The 20,359-nt window shown below is 35.9% G+C and overlaps 1 protein-coding gene across 1 annotated transcript in view; it reads left to right on the top strand.

Annotated features, from left to right (window-relative positions):
• The window catches only part of LOC127875434 (uncharacterized), a 666,243-nt gene that overhangs the window by 54,774 nt on the left and 591,110 nt on the right, over positions 1–20,359 (top strand). The window contains exon 12 of the mRNA XM_052420497.1: positions 561–626. The gene's annotated coding sequence lies outside the window, so the exon portion shown is untranslated. The remainder of the gene's footprint in view (positions 1–560; positions 627–20,359) is intronic.

The raw sequence follows: 20,359 nt of genomic DNA on the forward strand, positions 1-20,359 counted from the left end.
GACAAGACCTTTCCATGCGCGTATAAAATTTTATCCCTTGACCTTGAACTTAGGGTCAACGCTTAGATTGCGAAATCTATTATGTGGTTATCTCCGTCTGTCCGTCCGTCCTGGCCACTATCTTCTCCTACACTGTTAGCACTAAAACCATACCTTACATGCATAGTAGCTATGAGCATATGTGCGACAGTGTATTATTTGGAATTTTGATCTGACCCCTGGATCAAAAGTTATGGGGGTTGTGGTGGGGCCGGGTCACATATTTTTACTCATTTTTTAGGTTATTTTAGATTAACTTCTTCATTTCCACACAGATTTACTTCAAATTTATACTGAATATCATTTATGACTATACAGTCAATCTCAACTGTGCATAGCCCCATTACCAACCCTGGGGCTTTCCCTGGTCAAACATGCGGCATGGTGATACGTGTCAGCCTCTGGCGCGCCATATATAGTTTACTTTGTTTTATGCTGTTGAACATTTGTTATTGATTTTATATAAATGTGTGTGAATCCTAAGTATACATACAAGAAAAACAGCTAATCTGCTGCTCCAGTCGCTTCTGAGTCCGGACAAAGATGCTGAGGATGTGGTGGACAAGAATGACCTGAATATGCAGAAGGTAGAATAGATGCTTTATTTGTCAGGTGTTTTCTTTGCCATTTTGGGCAAAAATTCTTTTTTTGGATAGTGAATTTTTTCGCATGAAAAATACATTGATTTGGGAATAATAATTTTATATTACTCTTTCTAATACTTCCAGGGGTTTTTCAGCACTGTCTGCGCCTCCGGGAAACGGAGGCATTCCCAAAGCAAACGGACCCGTTCCCAATAGAATTTTGATTGCATTTTTCCCAATTCCAAAAAAATAAAATCTTTCAAAATCGTAAAAAGTTAACATAATTTATATCAAAAGAGTGACTTCCCTTCATTTACGACGTAATAAAACCTTTAGTGACACAGATTTTATGGTGTATTTGCCAGTACATTTACTCTCAGCAATGACGTTCGAACTGTTCCGCATTATACAAAAGAGTATATAGAGCCGCACAATACACATTCTATACTATATCTGTAGACGCTTATTTTCAATCATTGCTTCGCACAATAGTAAAAATTACATTTAAAAAGTACGAAAAAAATAGACGCTAAAAGGATGTGTAACGATATCATTGATGTTTTCGAAATGCTCAGAATCTTCCGAAATTACTGCCGCGAGTAACCCTGAACAGACAGGCTCAGACGATACGCAGCAAAATGTAACAGCAACAGAAGTAATGCCAGGGCCGTCAATCACAAAATCGGCAACTGAATGTTCAGAGCCTTGTAAGAAAGTTGTAGTTCAATCGTCATTTAATACATTAAAGTATGAAATACCCATGGCTCTATTTTAGCTCGGTCAAAAATGTTGCTGTAACTTGTGTTTGGGCAGTGTTTGTTTTGCATGTGTTTATATAAAGAAAGTTGTTAAACCCCAGACTTATTTTTAAGCATGATCAATTCAATTTTTTTTCCAAATGAGCCGTTTCATGAAACAAAAATTCCTAAAATGGGCAATTTTGTCGATAAAAAATTCCCAATTTGGTCAGACTCCTTTTCCCAAAGTAGGCAGAAAAACTCCTGACTTCAAATTATAATAATAAAATCAGTTCTATACATTTTATGCCCCCGAAGGAGGGCATATAGTGATCAGACTGTCCGTCAGTTTGTCTGTCACACTTTGCGTTAAGGTTTTCGAAAGATGCTCATTACTTCTACGTCGCTTCAGATAGCTATTTCATATTTGGCATGCATGTGTATATGGACAAGGCCTTTTCATATGCACACAATTTTTTACCTCTGTGACCTTGACCTTGAACTTAGGGTCCGGTCCACGTTTAGGTTTCGAAATCTGCTTTTAGGTTTCGTAAAAAGCTTATAAATTCTATCAAGCGTTTATAGGGGGCATAGTCATCCTATGGTGACAGCTTTTGTTTTAGATCTTATTGAAACATAATTGAGATATAATAAGCTTATGGCAATTATCTAAAAAAAAATTTGGTTATGGTTCCCTTTAACAGACCCATCAATGTGCCAGGAAAAGGCCTGCTTGTGTATTTCATATGTATTAAGAATGCCAAAAAGAAATGAGGTGGGAAAGAAAAGTATAAATTGACATGAGGTAAAATATCCTCTGTAATTTATTGTAACTTGTGAACCATTTGTTTTTGTCAGTATGAACATTCCTGGTTAAAACAGACTTTCATAGACTCACAAGTGAATGCGTGGATTTCTCAGTTTGGAAAAAATACATGAGGAATTTGTGTCAGTTATTTTCTAATGTGTTTGTGTTAAATTTGTGGAAATGTCAACCCTTAAAATCAACACCAAATAATGTCCCACTAATAATAATGATTTGACAGTGTACCAGGCTGTGTATTAAGAATGCTAAAGATGAATTGGACAAAAAGGATATAATTTCACATAACATAAAATGACTTATTTTACTTGAGGATCAATAACTCAAACCCTTCTTCAGCTGGATGCTTTCCAAACCTCAGTAACACAGAATTTCAAAATGTGTTTCAAAGTAAGCATCATTCTGGGAAAAGGGGGCTTAATGCATTTTAAGTTCCATCCACATGTTAGCGTGTGCAGTGCGCACAATACTTTCTGCTTTTGAGGACTTTTTTGTTTAAACGAAATTTCTTCTAAACAAAAATCAATTCTAGGCAAAAATTGTCATCTCAGGTTAGCATTACAAACACTTTTCGCAAAAAATATGGAATATGAATTTTAAAATCGCTATTATTTGTGGGACATTAATAAATGTTGATTTCATGAATTTACTGATACACAAATTTAACTCACATACATAACAAAATAACCATTGCAAATTCCTTTTCTGCCAAAATCAAAAATCCACAAATTTACATGTCCATATTAAAGTCATTTTTTGAAATGCCCGATAATTTTTGCCAACGTATATCAATGAGTTTACAAGATCAGGGTTGTTAAAATCCAGTTTCCAGTTTGATTTGGTGGCTTAAATTTTGCTCTGGGCAAATATCAGAATGGGCAACCCCTGTTTTTGCAAAAGTTAACCGTGTGAAATGAAAGGGACATGACTCGGGGGGGGGGGTGCTTTTTTTCCTTTGTACATTATACGGTAAACTAGTTTTGCAAGCTGGTCAGGGCAAATAGCCTGTAACAGAATTTTACTCCCAGGTGAATGTGAAATTGTGAACAGCCATTTATTTCCTTCTTTATAAAGTACAGATTTAAAGCATTTCCTTGTATGCTGTAGATCTGCACAAGCAGTGAGTTGTTGCCCTTTAGTTACTGTCTAATTATGTCTACCACTGTTTGTTATCTGTTGATTAACTTTTGTATTTATGTCTATTGTTAATTCAAACAGATTTTAACAATCAAAGATCTGTAAATGCATGGTCCAAATTTGTGTGTGTTTTTGCAACTTTGGGCAGATATTAATCCTGAATGTTCAATTTTGCCTCTCATTTATTGCAACATATATTTACAATATAACACCTTTGTGGTTTTGTAAAAGCTAGGTGATTAATTGAATAAGTACTATTAGAAAACATTACATTGTTTATAAGTTAATTTTCCATTATTTTTTGTTGTTAATATGCAGGAAAGAACTGGCAAAAAAATATAAATGACCCATGCTGTAGGAAAATGGGGCTTAATGCATGTACTCAAATTGTTATCCCATATAAGTCTGCGCAGTCCGCACAGACTAATAGGGACAACACTTTCCTCTTCAGAGGGTTTTTTCGTTTACAAAAATCAAGTCTAGTCAAGTCTAGTCTTACCTGATTAGCTTATGTGGACGACACATGCTTATAAGGGACAAAAATTAATATTATTGATGAGCCGCATATTGGCTTATAAAATAACATCTCCGAAAGTTTAGTGAAAATTATAATTTTGAATTCACAGGTTAGTATAACATTAGCCAACAATGTTTCAATACGAAATGGTTTAAGTATGCCCCCTTTCAAAGAAAAGGGGGCATATAGTGATCGGACTGTCCGTCTTTCCGTCACACTTTGCGTTTAGGTTTCGAAAAATGCTCATAACTTCTATGTCCCTTGAGATATAACCTTCATATTTGGTATGCATGTTTATATATAGACAAGGCCTTTCCATATGCACAAAAATGTTTACCCCTGTGACCTTGACCTTGAACTAAGGATCCGCGTTTAGGTTTCGAAATCTGCGTTTAGGTTTCGAAAAATGCTCATAACTTCATAGAAGTCCCTTGAGATATAACCTTCATTTTTGGTATGCATGTGTATATGGACAAGGCCTTTCCATACGCACAAACATTTTGACCCTTGTGACCTTGATCTTGAAGTAAGGGTCCGCGGTTAGGTGACAAAATATGCGTTTAGTTTCAAAAAAAGCTCATAACTTCTATCAAGCGTTTATAGGGGGCATAAGTAATCCTATGGTGACAGCTCTTGTTTATATTAATATTTGTGCTATTGATTACAAGGAACCAATCAAATGCCAGATTAGAAATTTATTTGAATAAAGTTTTTCTGTTGAAAACCTTCACATCCAATAAAAAGGCATAGTTTGTTATAGATTGTAGTATTAACATTTGTTACTAGTACATACCGCCCACTGTGCTGATGTTGTTTTCAGAAGAGCACCAGCATTGATATCGAGTTTGCCCAAGAGCACCAGTCTGCCTGAAGAATCCACAGTCCAGGACGATCCTTCCCCCCCCCTGACCCCTAGCTCTTCCAACCGGACCTCTGGCCTCAAAGGGTCATCATAGTTAAACAATTCCATTCTGCAAAAAATTCTGAGAATATCGAGTTTTCAAGCGCTGTACTCAACAACCGCAATGTCCGTGTCGAGTTTTCAACACTCGAGACTTAGTAGTTTTGTTAAGCTCAAGTGCCAGAGTGGGACAGACACGAGGAGTTATAGAAGTAGTTATGGTAACACTAACAGTCAGTTCCTGCCGTATGACATCACAACCAATATCACAAAGAATAAAAAGTTGATTAATTTGTTCCATTCTTTATGGGACAAACATAAATTCAGCGAGGAACTGGAGAAAGTCATGGAAATTGTTAAAATTGAAGTGATTTATTCACATGTGTAAGCTTTCCAAGCGGAATACTTTTGCTGTCTATAGTTTGGACAGTAGTAGATGCTGTTGCTGACAAAGAAAGGCAGTAACTACTTCATTGTAAACACCCAGGGCACGATACACCCATGGGATTTGCCTCAAATGTGAATTCCGCCCAATATTGTAAACAAGGTGCTAAAAGTAAACACGTCCGGTTTTGTTACGAGCACTTCGCACTCCAACCCCAAAGCACATAGAATCGACGCTAGAAAAGGCTTTGAAAAATGACAGCAGTTTCGTTGTGTGATCCAGTAAGGACTTTGACTCTGAACGACGTTGATGAGACCTCAAACTTGACCATAGCACTCACAGCGAGGCCATCATGTTATCTTAGCTTCTTGAGCTTCAGGTGAGACCTTAGAGTGTTATTTATTTTGTTTAATTTGGGGCCGAAAGTCAGCATCATTCCTAATCTCAAGTTAATACTTTTACTTAATTACTGGCTTATATTCTCAATTCAAGGTTTGCCCACAAATGTATTTGTTTAACAGGTTGCGACATTGAGTTAAGTCCCTTATTCAGTTCTATAAGTTGAACCTTAGTGCAATTAATCTTGATAGCACTTAATCTCAATGTTTAAATATTTGTTAGCAAGATAGACAGACTTCACCATAGAGGGTCATCTGTATTTCTACATTTCTGTCTAATCCATCGACAAAACATGTAAGATCAAGTACTCATACACTTACAGTCATGTATTCAACTCACAACAATTGTTTCTTATGATATGTAATACAATTGTATTGTCTTACATTAAAGTTGTTTAGTCTCACGTATTTAAGTTATATAATATACTATCACATTTAAAGGTGTACAATCTGACATTTTAAGTTGTGTATTGTCACATTAAGAATTGTATTGTCTCAAATTTAAAGTTGTTTAGTCTCACTTTTTAAGTCATTTACTCTCACATTTAAAGATGCATAGTCTCACATTTTAAATTGTAAAGTGTCACATTTAAAGTTGTATTGTCTAACATTTACAGTTGCTGAGAACTATGTAGTCTTACATTTAAAGTTATTTAAGTTGTAAAGTAGCACATTTAAAGTTGCATACATGCATATTTAAAGGTGTACAGTCTCACACTTCAAATTGATTAAGTTATGCCTGTTTTTATTAATATTACACCTTGCTACAAACTGTACTTTACCATATATTCTTCGCCGTTTAAAACCCCCAACATTTCAATTTAACGTTGGTGCGCGTAACACATTGATACACGTTGGTGCGCGTAACACATTGATACAACGCTATTTTGAGTTATAATTGGTAAAAAATTAATCCTTAATATCAATTATAGACGCAATGTTGGTCACTAAAAAAGCAGGTATGAAAAAAAAATGTTGCAACGCATATTCATTTGTCACTAAAAAATCTGAATTTAGTTTGCTTTCCATTTCAGCAAACATTATTAGCCAACAAGATGAAAACATCATTGAAGTGAAAGTCAAAGACAATACTGACTTCCTTCGGGCACAAATACTACAACTTGCTGAAGAAATTCGGCACGAAGATGTCTTGCGTCAGCCTAGCACGCCTCCTATCAACTCTTCCAACAGCGGAGCCTTGGTGAGTTTGACTTCCGTCCAAGGTTCGATGTTGCTTAGCAACAATTAGATGCTTGGTACCAACAAATTGTTCCGTACGAGTCGCTCGAACGTAAACGATCTGATCCAACAGATAGAGCAGGCGTTGCGAGACTGGTCTGTTAATGCGACTGACCTCGATATGTTGCTTTCGAATAATGTGAACCTTATGCCTGAAGAGCAGTATGCGATTGACACCATTCAACAACAGTAGTCGGGAATTCCCAGGTTTGGGGTGGTGACTTTGTCGTCGGGAGTCTCTTTCTATTGCCTGGTCGCAGAGGCAGCAGCAAGAAGAACAACAAGTATTATTTGAGCGATGCTCTGTGGTATGGGGCTTAATGTATGTGCTTTAAATTTCTCAAATATTAACTTTATAATGCTAATTCTTAAATCTTTTCTCAAAATAAGGGATGTAGTTGATTCTTGATCGTAATTTCATGTCATCGTCGGTTCCTCAAAAAACTCTGTTGCTCTGGTCTCTTTACCATTAGGTAACTAAATGGTAATTAAATTGAATGTGTTTAAATTCCCTTTTATTATTATTTAATTTGAGTTACAATGCTATGAGGTTACATTTTATTTACACTTATATATATCATGAATATTGCTGGGCCAAGTGTGAGGTTGAGCGATCCAATACTGGTTTAAACCCTCAATTCTTTGCACTGACAGTTCCCAGCTTTATTCTTATTTGTGTGTATGTTGTTTTGTATTAGGCTGTTTCGTATTGTTTAAGGCAATTGGTCACTTGTCTTAAATAAAGGACCAATTAATTGTATATAATGAGAATGCAATACTGCTCCAGACGCTGGAGTTTCACTTCTTTATATTAAGTATCATCCCATATTAGCCTGTGCAGAGTGCACATACATTAAGCCCTATTAAAGTGTCATCCCAGATTAGCCTGTGCAGACTGCACATACATTAAGCCCTATTAAAGTGTCATCCCAGATTAGCCTGTGCAGACTGCACATACATTAAGTCCTATTAAAGTGTCATCCCAGATTAGCCTGTGCAGACTTCACATACATTAAGTCCTATTAAAGTGTCATCCCATATTAGCCTGTGCAGACTGCACATACATCAAGTCCTATTAAAGTGTCATCCCAGATTAGCCTGTGCAGACTGCACAAACATTAAGTCCTATTAAAGTGTCATCTCAGAATATCCTGTGCAGACTGCACATACATTAAGTCCTATTAAAGTGTCATCCCAGATAAACCTGTGCAGACTGCACATACATTAAGTGCTATTAAAGTGTCATCCCAGATGAGCCTGTGCAGACTGCACATACATTAAGTCCTATTAAAGTGTCATCTCAGATAAGCCTGTGCAGACTGCACAAACATTAAGTCCTATTAAAGTGTCATCTCAGATTATCCTGTGCAGACTTCACATACATTAAGTCCTATTAAAGTGTCATCCCAGATTAGCCTATGCAGACTGCACATACATTAAGTCCTATTAAAGTGTCATCTCAGATAAGCCTGTGCAGACTGCACATACATTAAGTCCTATTTAAGTGTCATCTCAGATTAGCCTGTGCAGACTGCGCATACATTAAGTCCTATTAAAGTGTCATCCCAGAATATCCTGTGCAGACTGTTCATACATTAAGCCCTATTAAAGTGTCATCCAAGATTAGCCTGTGCAGACTGCACATACATAAAGTCATATTAAAGTGTCATCTCAGATAAGCCTGTGCAGACTGCACATACATTAAGTCCTATTTAAGTGTCATCTCAGATTAGCCTGTGCAGACTGCGCATACATTAAGTGCTATTAAAGTGTCATCCCAGATTAGCCTGTGCAGACTGCACATTCATTAATTCCTATTAAAGTGTCATCCCAGATTAGCCTGTGCAGACTGTTCATACATTAAGTCCTATTTAAGTGTCATCCCAGATTAGCCTGTGCAGACTGCACATACATTTAGTCCTATTAAAGTGTCATCTCAGATAAGCCTGTGCAGACTGTACATACATTAGGTCCTATTTTCCAAGAATGAGGCTCATATAATTCACTTAACATCAGTCCTATTTCTGCCTGATTGAAGAAAAGCTCCTAACATCAAATGTGAATGATTCGTTTTTAAATTGATCAAACCTGGTAAATAAATAATAAATAAAGTTGATCTGATATCAGTTTTAGTCATAGAAGGTCAGAACATAGTTTTGTCTATTTTGGGGCCAAAATTCAAACCTTGAACCAAAACTTTCTCCTTGCATAATTAAAATATCTGCTTTAATCTAATTGTTGAATTCTCTTTAATTTTAGTAAAAAAATATTTAAATGGCTTCAGCACATTTAAAAATTATTTTCTTCATTTATTTTCAATATTTAATTAAATCCTGCATTTTGTTTTAAGAGCCTGTTCCTACAGGAACCTATGCAATCATAGATCCGTACCGAGCTAAACAACATGCTCTCTGGTCAGCTGGGCCCAGACGCCCAGGGACACCTCCTGGCCCAGGACCTTGGGACAAATGTTCAAATAGTACTACCCGCAGAATGCAGCCACTCTGAATCCGGGGCTCCATACTTTCTTGGCCAGGGGACAAGACTACCTCGTCAATAAGGTACGTTGGTAATGTAATTTACCATGTATAATGTGTAGTGTTTTACTCCAAATGTCAATGAAAATAGTTTGTGTGTGTTTAATATCGATAAAACTCTGTCCTGGCTGCTAACTAAAACAAATCATTTATGTAATTGAAAACTATTTATAATAGCTGCCATTTGTAGTGCCTTGAAAGGGCTCGGTGGGGGTGGGAGCATACAAATTTGTCCTTGTCTGTAATTCTCCATGTCGATCCTTTCATCCTTCCTTAAGTCCCAAAGGGACATAAAATGTTTGTATCAAGTGATTAGTGGTATATCTCATTAATTTTTTGTATCAAGATCCATCAAACATACTTTATTTCTTAAATATTGTTTTCACTCAAACAACATTGATTGACTTATTATATAACTGATGCCATTTCAGAATGCATTGAATTATTTGGTTTACAAGGACACATTCCTGGGATGCCCTTAGGTTTTTCTATCTGTTCACAGAGGCCTTATACTCACAAGTTCAAGCCCAGTGAGTGATGTTCACATTATCAAACTCTGCATCTCAATAGGTAAGTCACCTTGCCATTGCAAAAGGGGCCACTGTGGCAAAGCATTCAGGAGACCCAGTCTTAAGAGCCTAAAACTTTTGAAGCAATTAAGCTTTCATCACAAATACCCAATAGGTAAAACCCAATACAAACTGGGGTTTCTGCTCTTAAACTAATTGACAAGTTTATCGTAACTAAGTTAAAGGGTTCAGCCACAAACCACTGTATCTTATACAGAAATGTAAAGAAAATGCAAAAGTGTCAAATTTAACATCTAGAGTTATATTAAAACTCAAAACCACAACAACAACAACAGCAAACAAATAACAGGTACCAACATATCTGACTTTTTTACTCTTTACAAAATCAGGTTCCATTTCAACTGTTATTATGATTCTTAAACGAACATTGAAATACGAAGGGGGATCAGTGATGTTGGTAGCTTTTATTTAAGAGGTGTATAAAGGAGTGAACTTGTCTATCGGTTTGTCTGTTTGTCGGTTGGTCCCTATTAAGTGTCTGCTCTCAAATTAAAGTTGTCTACATCCAATCTTCATCAAACCTTGGTCAGAAGTTGAATTTAGAGTATGTCTAGGTCAAGAATGAATATGGGTCATGTGGGATCAAAAACTAGGTAACGGTGTCACTTAGTGCGTTTTAAAAATTCAGCATGTTGTCCGTTCTCTAATTCAAGTAGTTTTCATGCAATCTTCACGAATCTTAGTCACAAGTTTTATCTAGATGATCTCTAGGCCTAGTTTGAACATGGGCCATGCCGGGCCAAACACTAGGTTAAGGGATCACTTTGGTCGTTTTAAACATTGAGCAGTGTGTCCGCTCTCTAATTGAAGAAGTTTACTTCCGATCATCTCCAAACTTGGTCAGAAGTTTTATATAGATGATCTCTAGGCCATGATCGAACATAATACATGCCGGGCCAAAAACTAGGCCACGGGTTCATTTAATGCGTTTTACACATTCAGTATGGTGTCCGCTCTCTATTGCAAGTACGTATCATCCGCTCTTCAACAAACTCGGTCAGAAGTTTGATCTAGATGATCTCATGTTCATGGTCATGTTCGAACATGGACAATGCCCGGCAAAAACCTAGGTCATGGGGTCACGGGTGCATTTTACACATTCAGCATGGTGTTCCATATTTCAAGTACTTTTCATCCGCTCTTCATGTGGAGGTATTCTTCACATCTGTTTCAAAGCTCTAGTTTTTTTTTAAGTGAATGGCTTTTTGAGAGAGTATCTAGTATGTTGCCAGGGTTGAACCCGCATTTTGATACTTGAAATTTTTATGAAATGCTAAAACAGTCTTAATTTTTATGTCCCCCACTATAGTAGTGGGGGACATATTGTTTTTGCCCTGTCTGTTGGTTGGTTGGTTTGCGCCAACTTTAACATTTGCAATAACTTTTGCAATATTGAAGATATCAACTTGATATTTGGCATGCATATGTATCTCATGGAGCTGCACATTTTGAGTGGTAAAAGGTCAAGGTCATCCTTCAAGGTCAAAGGTCAAATATATGGGTCAAAATCGCTCATTTAATGTACAGTACAGCTAACGCGGCACAAACATAATCAGCGGCTACGCCACTGCCAGATTATTAGTACGCGGCGGCCGAATCGTGTGTTCACGCGGCGTATCGCTGTGGCACTCGGCATCGATCCGCGCAACGACGCCGAGTCTGTGTTAACCTCGCGTACTTTCGCGGAGTAAATCCGCCGCATACTTCTGGGCGGATCGAGTGAAAAGATATCCACCTACATGTACATACATGTATGTGTAGCGTATAATTAATTACGCGCAACTGTTAATGTTTCGTTCGATTATCATTATTAAATTTGTAATCCGAAACACTCTTCCGAATTTTAATGCTAACGCGACCTTTGACAAATTCTAGCGTCAAATAAACAGTGCTAAAATATCCTTTGTTTCATAAAAAGCGCGCGAAAATTATGCAGACATGTAGAACTTCGTTTGGAAAGTTTGGGTGTATTTTGTGTTGTATAAATACATGAACATCACGTCAGGCGTAAATCGCGTTTCAGTGGAAAAAAAGCGCCCTGATTAGACGTTATTTCATCATCTCTATATATAGTAACAAATGCCAAAATGTATTTGATACTTAAGGAAATATCGAGAATGTTTGTGTATCGTAAATATTTACCAGCATTTGCTTTAAAACTGGAATATACGGGATTATCGGGTAAATTAGTAGCGATATTAACTGTATAATATGAACAAAATAAAACGTGTTTATATACGCATATTCAAACAATAGTTATAATAAGCTGATAATTAACAAAACAACAAATACGTCGTCACCGTCTTGATTATTGATGTGGCTTCAAACTGCTAATTTTCTCAGCTTAAATTTAATAATGTGTGAAATACATACACTACGGGCGGGAAACAAACTTAATTGGACAGACACATTAACTATGCTTACATGTATATGCTAATACAATCCGCGCACAATAAATTTATTATGATTTTAATTATTATTATTATTGTTCTTTCAAAATTTGTTAACGACATGTAACTAATAATTTTAAAAAGATTTTTTATTTCATGATGCGCATCGACTTGGCATCATGTCGCGGATAGCGGCATGCCTCGGCGGACATCTGCGAAGTTTCGCGGCGAAATGCGACTTGCCGCAGCATACTGACGCGGCTTCAACGACTGACGCGGCATCGACTCGTTTCGCCTTGCCGCCGCGGATCGCGAAATACGTTTGTTCCGCTTTGGCTGTACTGTACACTTTTGCAATATTTCAATATTCAAGATAGCAACTTGATATTTGGCATGCATGTGTATCTCATGTAGCTGCACATTTTGAGCGGTGAAAGGTCAAGGTCATACTTCAAGGTCAGAGGTCAAATATATGTGGCCGAAATCGCTCATTTTATGAGTACTTTTGCAATATTGAAGATAGCAACTTGATATTTGGCATGCATGTGTATCTCATGGAGCTGCACATTTTGAGTGGTGAAAGGTCAAGGTCATCCTTCAAGGTCAAATATATAGGTAAAAATTGCTCATGTAATGTCACTTCTGCAATATTGAAGCTAGCAATTTTATATTTGACATGCATGTGTATCTCATGGAGCTTGACATTTTGAGTGGTGAAGGGTCAAGGTCAAGGTCATCCTTCAAGGTCAAACGTCATATACGGGGACATAGTGTTTCACAAACACATCTTGTTTTTGTCTTAACTGAGACATGACATACTTAATTGCAGAAACCTGGATCGCAAAGCGTTGAGTTTGTTCTTGAAGCATTTGCAACAGCAGCAGTCATCATCTTGAGATTCTGGCATCTCCATTGTGAAGGACCCTCAGTCTGTGATCATCATGTAGAGCGAACCTCAGGTGAGTGTTTAAGTCATGTGTATGTTTATTGCAAGTTCAGAGATGTGTGGGTGCATGTAGATTGACCTTTGTCAGTCCATACGTTCATCCTGCTGTTGGATGTTAATGTCTAGTCGTAACTCACAAAGTATTGATTCTAGTGTGACTAAACCAAACATACTTTCCAGACTGTGAACTTGCCTACTTCTGTATTAGGTTTCTTAACATAAATGGAATTTTGAGACAAAGAACAAATGTGGGTGTATGTTGGCAAACCATTTTTCCTACTTCACAAAAGACATTTGAGTCCAATGGCAAAATGTATCTTCACCATCAAATCCCAATCCATATTGTTTGGTAATAAAAGGTTACACTTCAATTTAAATATTAATTATTATTGTATGAATAGTTTCAGGACCATCATAATCTGTAAAAATTCAAATCATATAAGTAACATTCTGAAATACCAAGCGCTGTGCTGTTTCTTGCTTTTTCATCGATATAAAAAAATAAATGAAAAACTGACATTTTCAGTAATGAGTGTTTCTTTTTTCAGATGCCATTTGACGAAATCAAACCATCCAATCAGAAACACAGCCTGTTGGAGCAGTTGTTACCATATTGATCCCAGTCAAACCTAAGAAGCTCAAAGATGAATACTGTTTTAGATGTGCTAGTCTCTACATACCTCCTGCTTTGTTCAGCACTTACTTTGACCTTTGGCTTTTATGACGGGTGGACATGAATGACCTTGTTTAGTTCGAAATGGCCGAATGACACATCACAAAAATTCAAGTGGAAAGCCAGAAAGTCATGTCAACAGCCACATGTTGTATGTGACCAGCCAAGTTGTATTCAACGAAAAACAATAGTTTACGTTTTATTTGTTTAGATCGAAATGGCCGAATGACACATCACAAAAATTCAAGTGGAAAGCCAGAAAGTCATGTCAACAGCCACATGTTGTATGTTACCAACCAAGTTGAATTCCAATAATAACAATAGTTTATGTATTTTGGAAATTATGATGCATGTTAAGTATTTTAAAAGCACGCATATTAAATGTCTATCTAATGTATTTGTCTGTATTATGAAACTTTAACTACAGATTTTGATCCTGATAATGGTAATAAATGGGAAATATTACCAAAGATTTTTTAAGATTGTCAAAGCTGTTTAAATGATGCTGGTAACTTGGACAAAATTGAAAAAATATTGTAGTATTTTTTGTTATAAGACATGTTTCAGTTTTCTGTTTTAACCCGTTAATATAGAAAGCTAATGAAAAATATTTTTTCAGAAAGGTGTAAAATGTTTACGCTTCAGATTTTTGTCCATCAACCTTTTGAAAACAATACTAGTCAATTGGCTCATGCGGGTCGGTATTAGATCATGAATCTTTTTTAGTAGCATACTATGTATTTCATGGGAATATAAATAAATTCTGGGATCTACCTTAAATAATTGATTCTGTATTTACTACTAGTACTTTGTTGATTTCAATGGATAGTGTTTGTTAAATGATTAGAGTATGACTCTTGTTGAAAAGCTTTAAATGAAACTGTGAATTAAAATATAAATATTAAATCTGTTGTAGAGTTTTATGAAAAATGGCAAAGATTGTTAAGTTGTGTTGTTTTATCATATACTAACATGGTCATCAGTGTTAAAATTTGTTTTTGGACATTATAGTTTATTATGCTTTATATTTGTATATGTACATGAAGACGACCAGATTGTATCCTCTTTAATCAGTGAGTAATTTAATCAAAATTTCTTGATCACTGTATCAAGTGTATATGTATATTTTGCCATTTATACATAGAGCAACTGTAAAACAATTGCATTTTCAATGTAATGTATTCATGTATTGTTGCCATTTTTATGCACCCCTTCGAAGAAGAGGGGGTATATTGCTTTGCTCATGTCGGTCTGTCTGTCTGTCGGTCGGTCGGTCTGTTCACCAGGTGGTTGTCAGACGATAACTCAAGAACGCTTGGGCCTAGGATCATGAAACTTCATAGGTACATTGATCATGACTCGCAGATGACCCCTTTTGATTTTGAGGTCACTAGGTCAAAGGTCAAGGTCAAGGTCACGGTGACCAGAAATAGTAAAATGGTTTTTGAATGATAACTCAAGAATGCATACGCGGCCAACAGGGCAAACTCTAAACGATATTACTGAAGCAACTGGTCTGTAATTCTAAATCTATAATTATCAGTCCAATGAAACATCCTCTGAGTAAAATACAGTGGATCAGTAAAAATATTATCAGAATATGAGATTTTTTGTATATTTTGTATATTAAATATTGTGTTAATGTTTAATTTTGTTGATTAATATAAATATAAGCAGGACATGGGAGGTAATACACTATTATATCTTTCTTATATACAGGGGAAACAAATGCAATAAGTTTAAATTTATTGTTACAGCATTTGCCTCCCTTGTAATATATTTAAATTTTACCAAATGTAAGGCTAACTGCATTTTCATTTTATCAATAACCACCACCATTACCACCACCACCACCACCACCACCGTTGTTCACAGTGACAAAAAAACGTATTCACACAATGGCTGCTTCTACAACTTATAGCCCATATAGGGGGGCATGCATGTTTTACAAACAGCCCTTGTTATAAGATAAACTCACTGTTAACATTAATTTGTACAAACCATAGTTATAAAAAAACATTTCTTGTGTCAATGCTAAAACATGTATTAAACTGTTAAAATAATGCACAGTAACAACTTCTGAAGAGAAAAATATACTTAAGGCTACGGGTGCAGTTTTGAATAAATGAAAGCTTGTCAGAATTTATTTGAGAGGTCACAGTGGCTTGACCATTGAACTAGAGACCCCAAAATGTGTAGAACTTATCAAGGTGCATCTACATATGAAGTTTGAAAGTTGTAGTTGGAAGCACTTTGATTTTGGAGTAAATGTTAAGGTTTTAGCACGACGCAGACTTCGGACGACACGACGAACTGTATGACAATACCTTAGGGTTTTCTCCAAAAATACCGAGCTAAAAATTAAAACTAAGATGTCTGCTTTGCAATTTTTCTTAAAATATACACTTATTAAACGTGAACAGTATTGACATATTACTTACGATAAAGTTTGACATTTTATTAGTTTTGTAACAGTGTGTTTCACCTTTCACATTGACCATCCCACAATCCCACATTTGCTTTCAGTGGGGCCAGTGTCTGTAAATCTTCCACTACAAGTTCAGCAAATGTTTTATGACCAGATTTCCTCATATTTGGGAATGTTTATTTTTAACTTTTATTGAATGCATGAAACATGTTTGTTCTGTTTTTGAATAGCTGAAAACAGCTTGATGTTTGTAAATTGTGTGACATGTTGATCAAATTGATACATAGAAAAAAACACTTTTTGCGTTTATTTTTATGTGTAACTTAACAACACGTTACCAAATACAAATTTAATTATTTGGTAACAATATAATTATTGTGCTATATTCGTAATACCGTATGAAATGCAATTTTAATTATAATGTGTGTTTGTCTACTCCAAATAATCATTTTGAATAAGAAAATATAGGGTAATAATATTTATGGAAAGTACCCGTAGGCACGTTTCAATTGCTTGTGTAACTCATATGGATCAGGGTCTTTCTAAATTATTGCATGATTGTTTATGCCTATGTCTGAATTGTGGAAATATCTTCAAAATCGTGAGATATTTGTTAAGAGGATTTTAATATTAAAAGATATAATAGCATCTAAACTTTAACCGGTCATCTTTTGCATTTATTTTTATGTGTTTATATTGTTTTGCTTGCCGAGTTTAATATTGTCTATATTCGTGCGTAATTTTGTTGTGGTTGTTTTGTTAAGACAAAGCGCATATCACTAATGCTGTTGTTTTTGTTTTATGTTATATGTAAATAATTTAACATGTTTATTTTGGTGATATGTATTTCCCAATCTAAGTGTGATGTTGCATTATCAATAAAGTACATAGCCATTCACGTGGAATAGTATTGCTAAGTGACAATTTGTTGTCTTTACAAATAAAATCCGCAAGGATTGTCGTTTCAATTATATATAGCTTGCCGCTATTAAACCTGGGTAAAAACGTGACCGTGTGCTCATTTTGTTTTATGTTGACTGCCAATATATATATATATAGAAAGAAATTGTTCAAACAGTGTAAAAAAGTGTATCTTATACCCTAGCGCTTTCGATTACACGTCTTCTTCAGGGGTGTATACAGATATGAGTTAATGATCCCCCAGTGCGAATGCACAATAGAACTTGTTAAAACCTGCAGCCACAGGAAACAACTTATGTGTTTTAGACTGGCGCCCGCGGTGTTTATGATTTCCATTTAATTGTAAAAATTGAGGTTAGCTTTTTGGCTTTCAGTCTTGTTTGTGTCGTTTTATTTTTGTATTTATTTATTTATGCATATTAAAATTGTGTAATAGACTGACGCCCGTAATATAAAGTATATTGATGTAATAATGAAAAATATTATAATTTGCAGTGAACGTTTTGCATTCAGTATTGTGTCATATTTATTTTTCGTTTTATGATTATTTTCATACACTTATTAAAATTGTGTTATAAAATGGCGCTTAAAATGTTTATTATATCGATTTAACGTTTAAATGATTAAAATGGAAGTTAGAATTTAGCGCGAAGTTGTTTTATTTTTTATATGTTGTTTTTATTTATTCCATGGGGATATATATATATATAAATATATATATACAGCCGCGCTCTAGGGAAAAGTGGTTAATGCATGTGCGTAAAGCGTCGTCCAAGATTAGCCAGTGCAGTCCGCATAGGCTAATCAGGGATGATACTTTCTGCCTAAACAGGACTTTTTCTAAGAACATACTTGATTTTAACGACAAATATCATAAAAGCGGAAAGTGTCATCCATGATTAGCCTGTCCGGTCTACACAGGCTATCTGGAACGAAATTTTATTGACATGCATTAAACCCCTTTTCATAGAGCAAGGCCCATATATATTTATGATATGGGTAACAAACAAACAAGTACTTCTTCGACTGTAACAGGAAAACGAACACCGTGGACGTTATCTTGTTCATTGATTAAAGAGATATTTTTTATGTCATACCATTGTCCTCTTATTGTATAAACTTTACAAAAAACGCGATTGTTCTGCTCAATAATAAATCAAAACACAATGCGCATTCGATCCTGATCTGTCGGCTGCTAACATTCTCTCAGGTGCGCACGTGCAGAAAATGGACGACACTTAGTCTCACACTTTTTTTGCTTCAAATACTTCCGGTCCGCGTTAAACATCTCGAGGGACACGTGGTTTGTGTGTTTTCAAACAGGCGCTTAATTGGCGTGAATCAAGCGCCTTTAATGCAGTGACCAGAGCGACGCGCTTAATTTGAAATCCAGATTTGCAAGGCTTAATTGATTCCAAAATAAACAAACACGCGGACAGACAAAACATGGAACGCCATTGATAGTCTGTTTACGCGTGCCTCGTACATATGGCTTTCAAATGGAGGAATTTAAATCTGAAAATAATTCAGCAGCGATCTTTGAAAACGGGGCTTTATGCATGTGTGTAAAGTGTCGTCCCAGATAAGCCTGTGCAGTCCACCCATGATAACAAGGACGATACTTTCCGCATTAATTGCATTTTACCGCTGTGATAAACATCTTTTACATTTCAAGGAAGACTACTTCACGAAATCTAATCAAGGCGTAAAGTGTCGTCCCTGATAAGCCTGTGCAGTCAGCACATGCAACGACATTCTCCTCATTAACGAAAGTTTTCGTTTACAGGAAGTATTTTTTTCAGCGAAAATCCAGTTCTGACTAAAAGTTGCGTAACGTAATAACTTAACGGACCTATAGGCTAATCGGGACGACACTTTACACACATACATTAGGCCTCGTTTTGCAAGTGCGCGGCTCAAGTGTTTTGTACCTCTTGCCGACGTGAAATTTTGCAGCGGTTATTCCTGAAGTATGCTTTAAAGTATACAAGTTATTTCCGTGTTGTAATGACTTTTATTTCGAAGATGAATACCATTTTAATATGTATATGCCACTGAGTTAAGAAAAACTTATATAAGCCGTTCATTTTGTATAAACCCATCTGTATATAAATTCCACAACTTACTAGTTTCATGTGACACATCAATAATTTATAATGTTTGTAGATTTATTAAAGAAGCTTTTGTTAAAAGAAATACAAAACTTAATAATACTGTTCATTCAAACTCACCTTGAAGGCATCAGAGAAACGTAAAGTGCACTGGTTATCTTAGATTCTACTGCTGTAGTGAGAATTCGCTTCGCTTTGTCATGATCATGAGAAGTACCAAATCAAGGTGTTATCATTATTAAGTCTCGTGGTATAAAGATATATCATTGCGTAAATTATATAACCTTACAGCTATAGACCTTTTTGCACAATAAGCAAAAACTGATTAGGGCGCGAAGTAACGTTACTCGCAGAATTCCAGAACGAGGCTGAACGTGTATCCATTCATAATAGGGAACTTAACAAGTTTGATAAATTTCTTTTTCTGCAACTGTTTTATACCTCGATAGCATTTTCTTACATTTTATATTAACTTTGTTTGATGTCCCTATCTTGTCGTTGGTATTGTTTAAGTGTAAAACACAAAATTGTTGAAAACTGGCAATGTTCGTTGTATGTTAAAATACGTCCTTTAAAGTTAGTAACGTTTTTCGTGGTAAACAATATTATCATGTTCATATATTTTCATGACGCCAAAGTGAATAAAAATATTTAATACCATATGATTAGGGGATGAGCATATCCCCCACCAGGCACCTATACAAACAAACAGGTCCCTGCCCCCACAGAGGACTGTCGCCGTTTATTAAGTGAATTCGCGCATCAGACTGACCAGAGAGTACGCCAAGCCGCCAGAGGGCATTGGACCCGCAGATAAAATATGAACCTATCAAATATGTGTGAACATCCCATTAGCCCGTCACCGCGGTCCCCATATGAGATATGTCCTTGACGCCATGCCAATATTTACCGCTATGATAAACATCTATAGACGTAAATACGTCGATATTTTGTTGATAAAACCCGCCGTTTATGTAAACCTACATTAACATGACATGTTAAA

Source organism: Dreissena polymorpha, chromosome 1 (assembly GCF_020536995.1).
Source record: "Dreissena polymorpha isolate Duluth1 chromosome 1, UMN_Dpol_1.0, whole genome shotgun sequence".
Lineage (NCBI taxonomy): Eukaryota > Metazoa > Mollusca > Bivalvia > Myida > Dreissenidae > Dreissena > Dreissena polymorpha.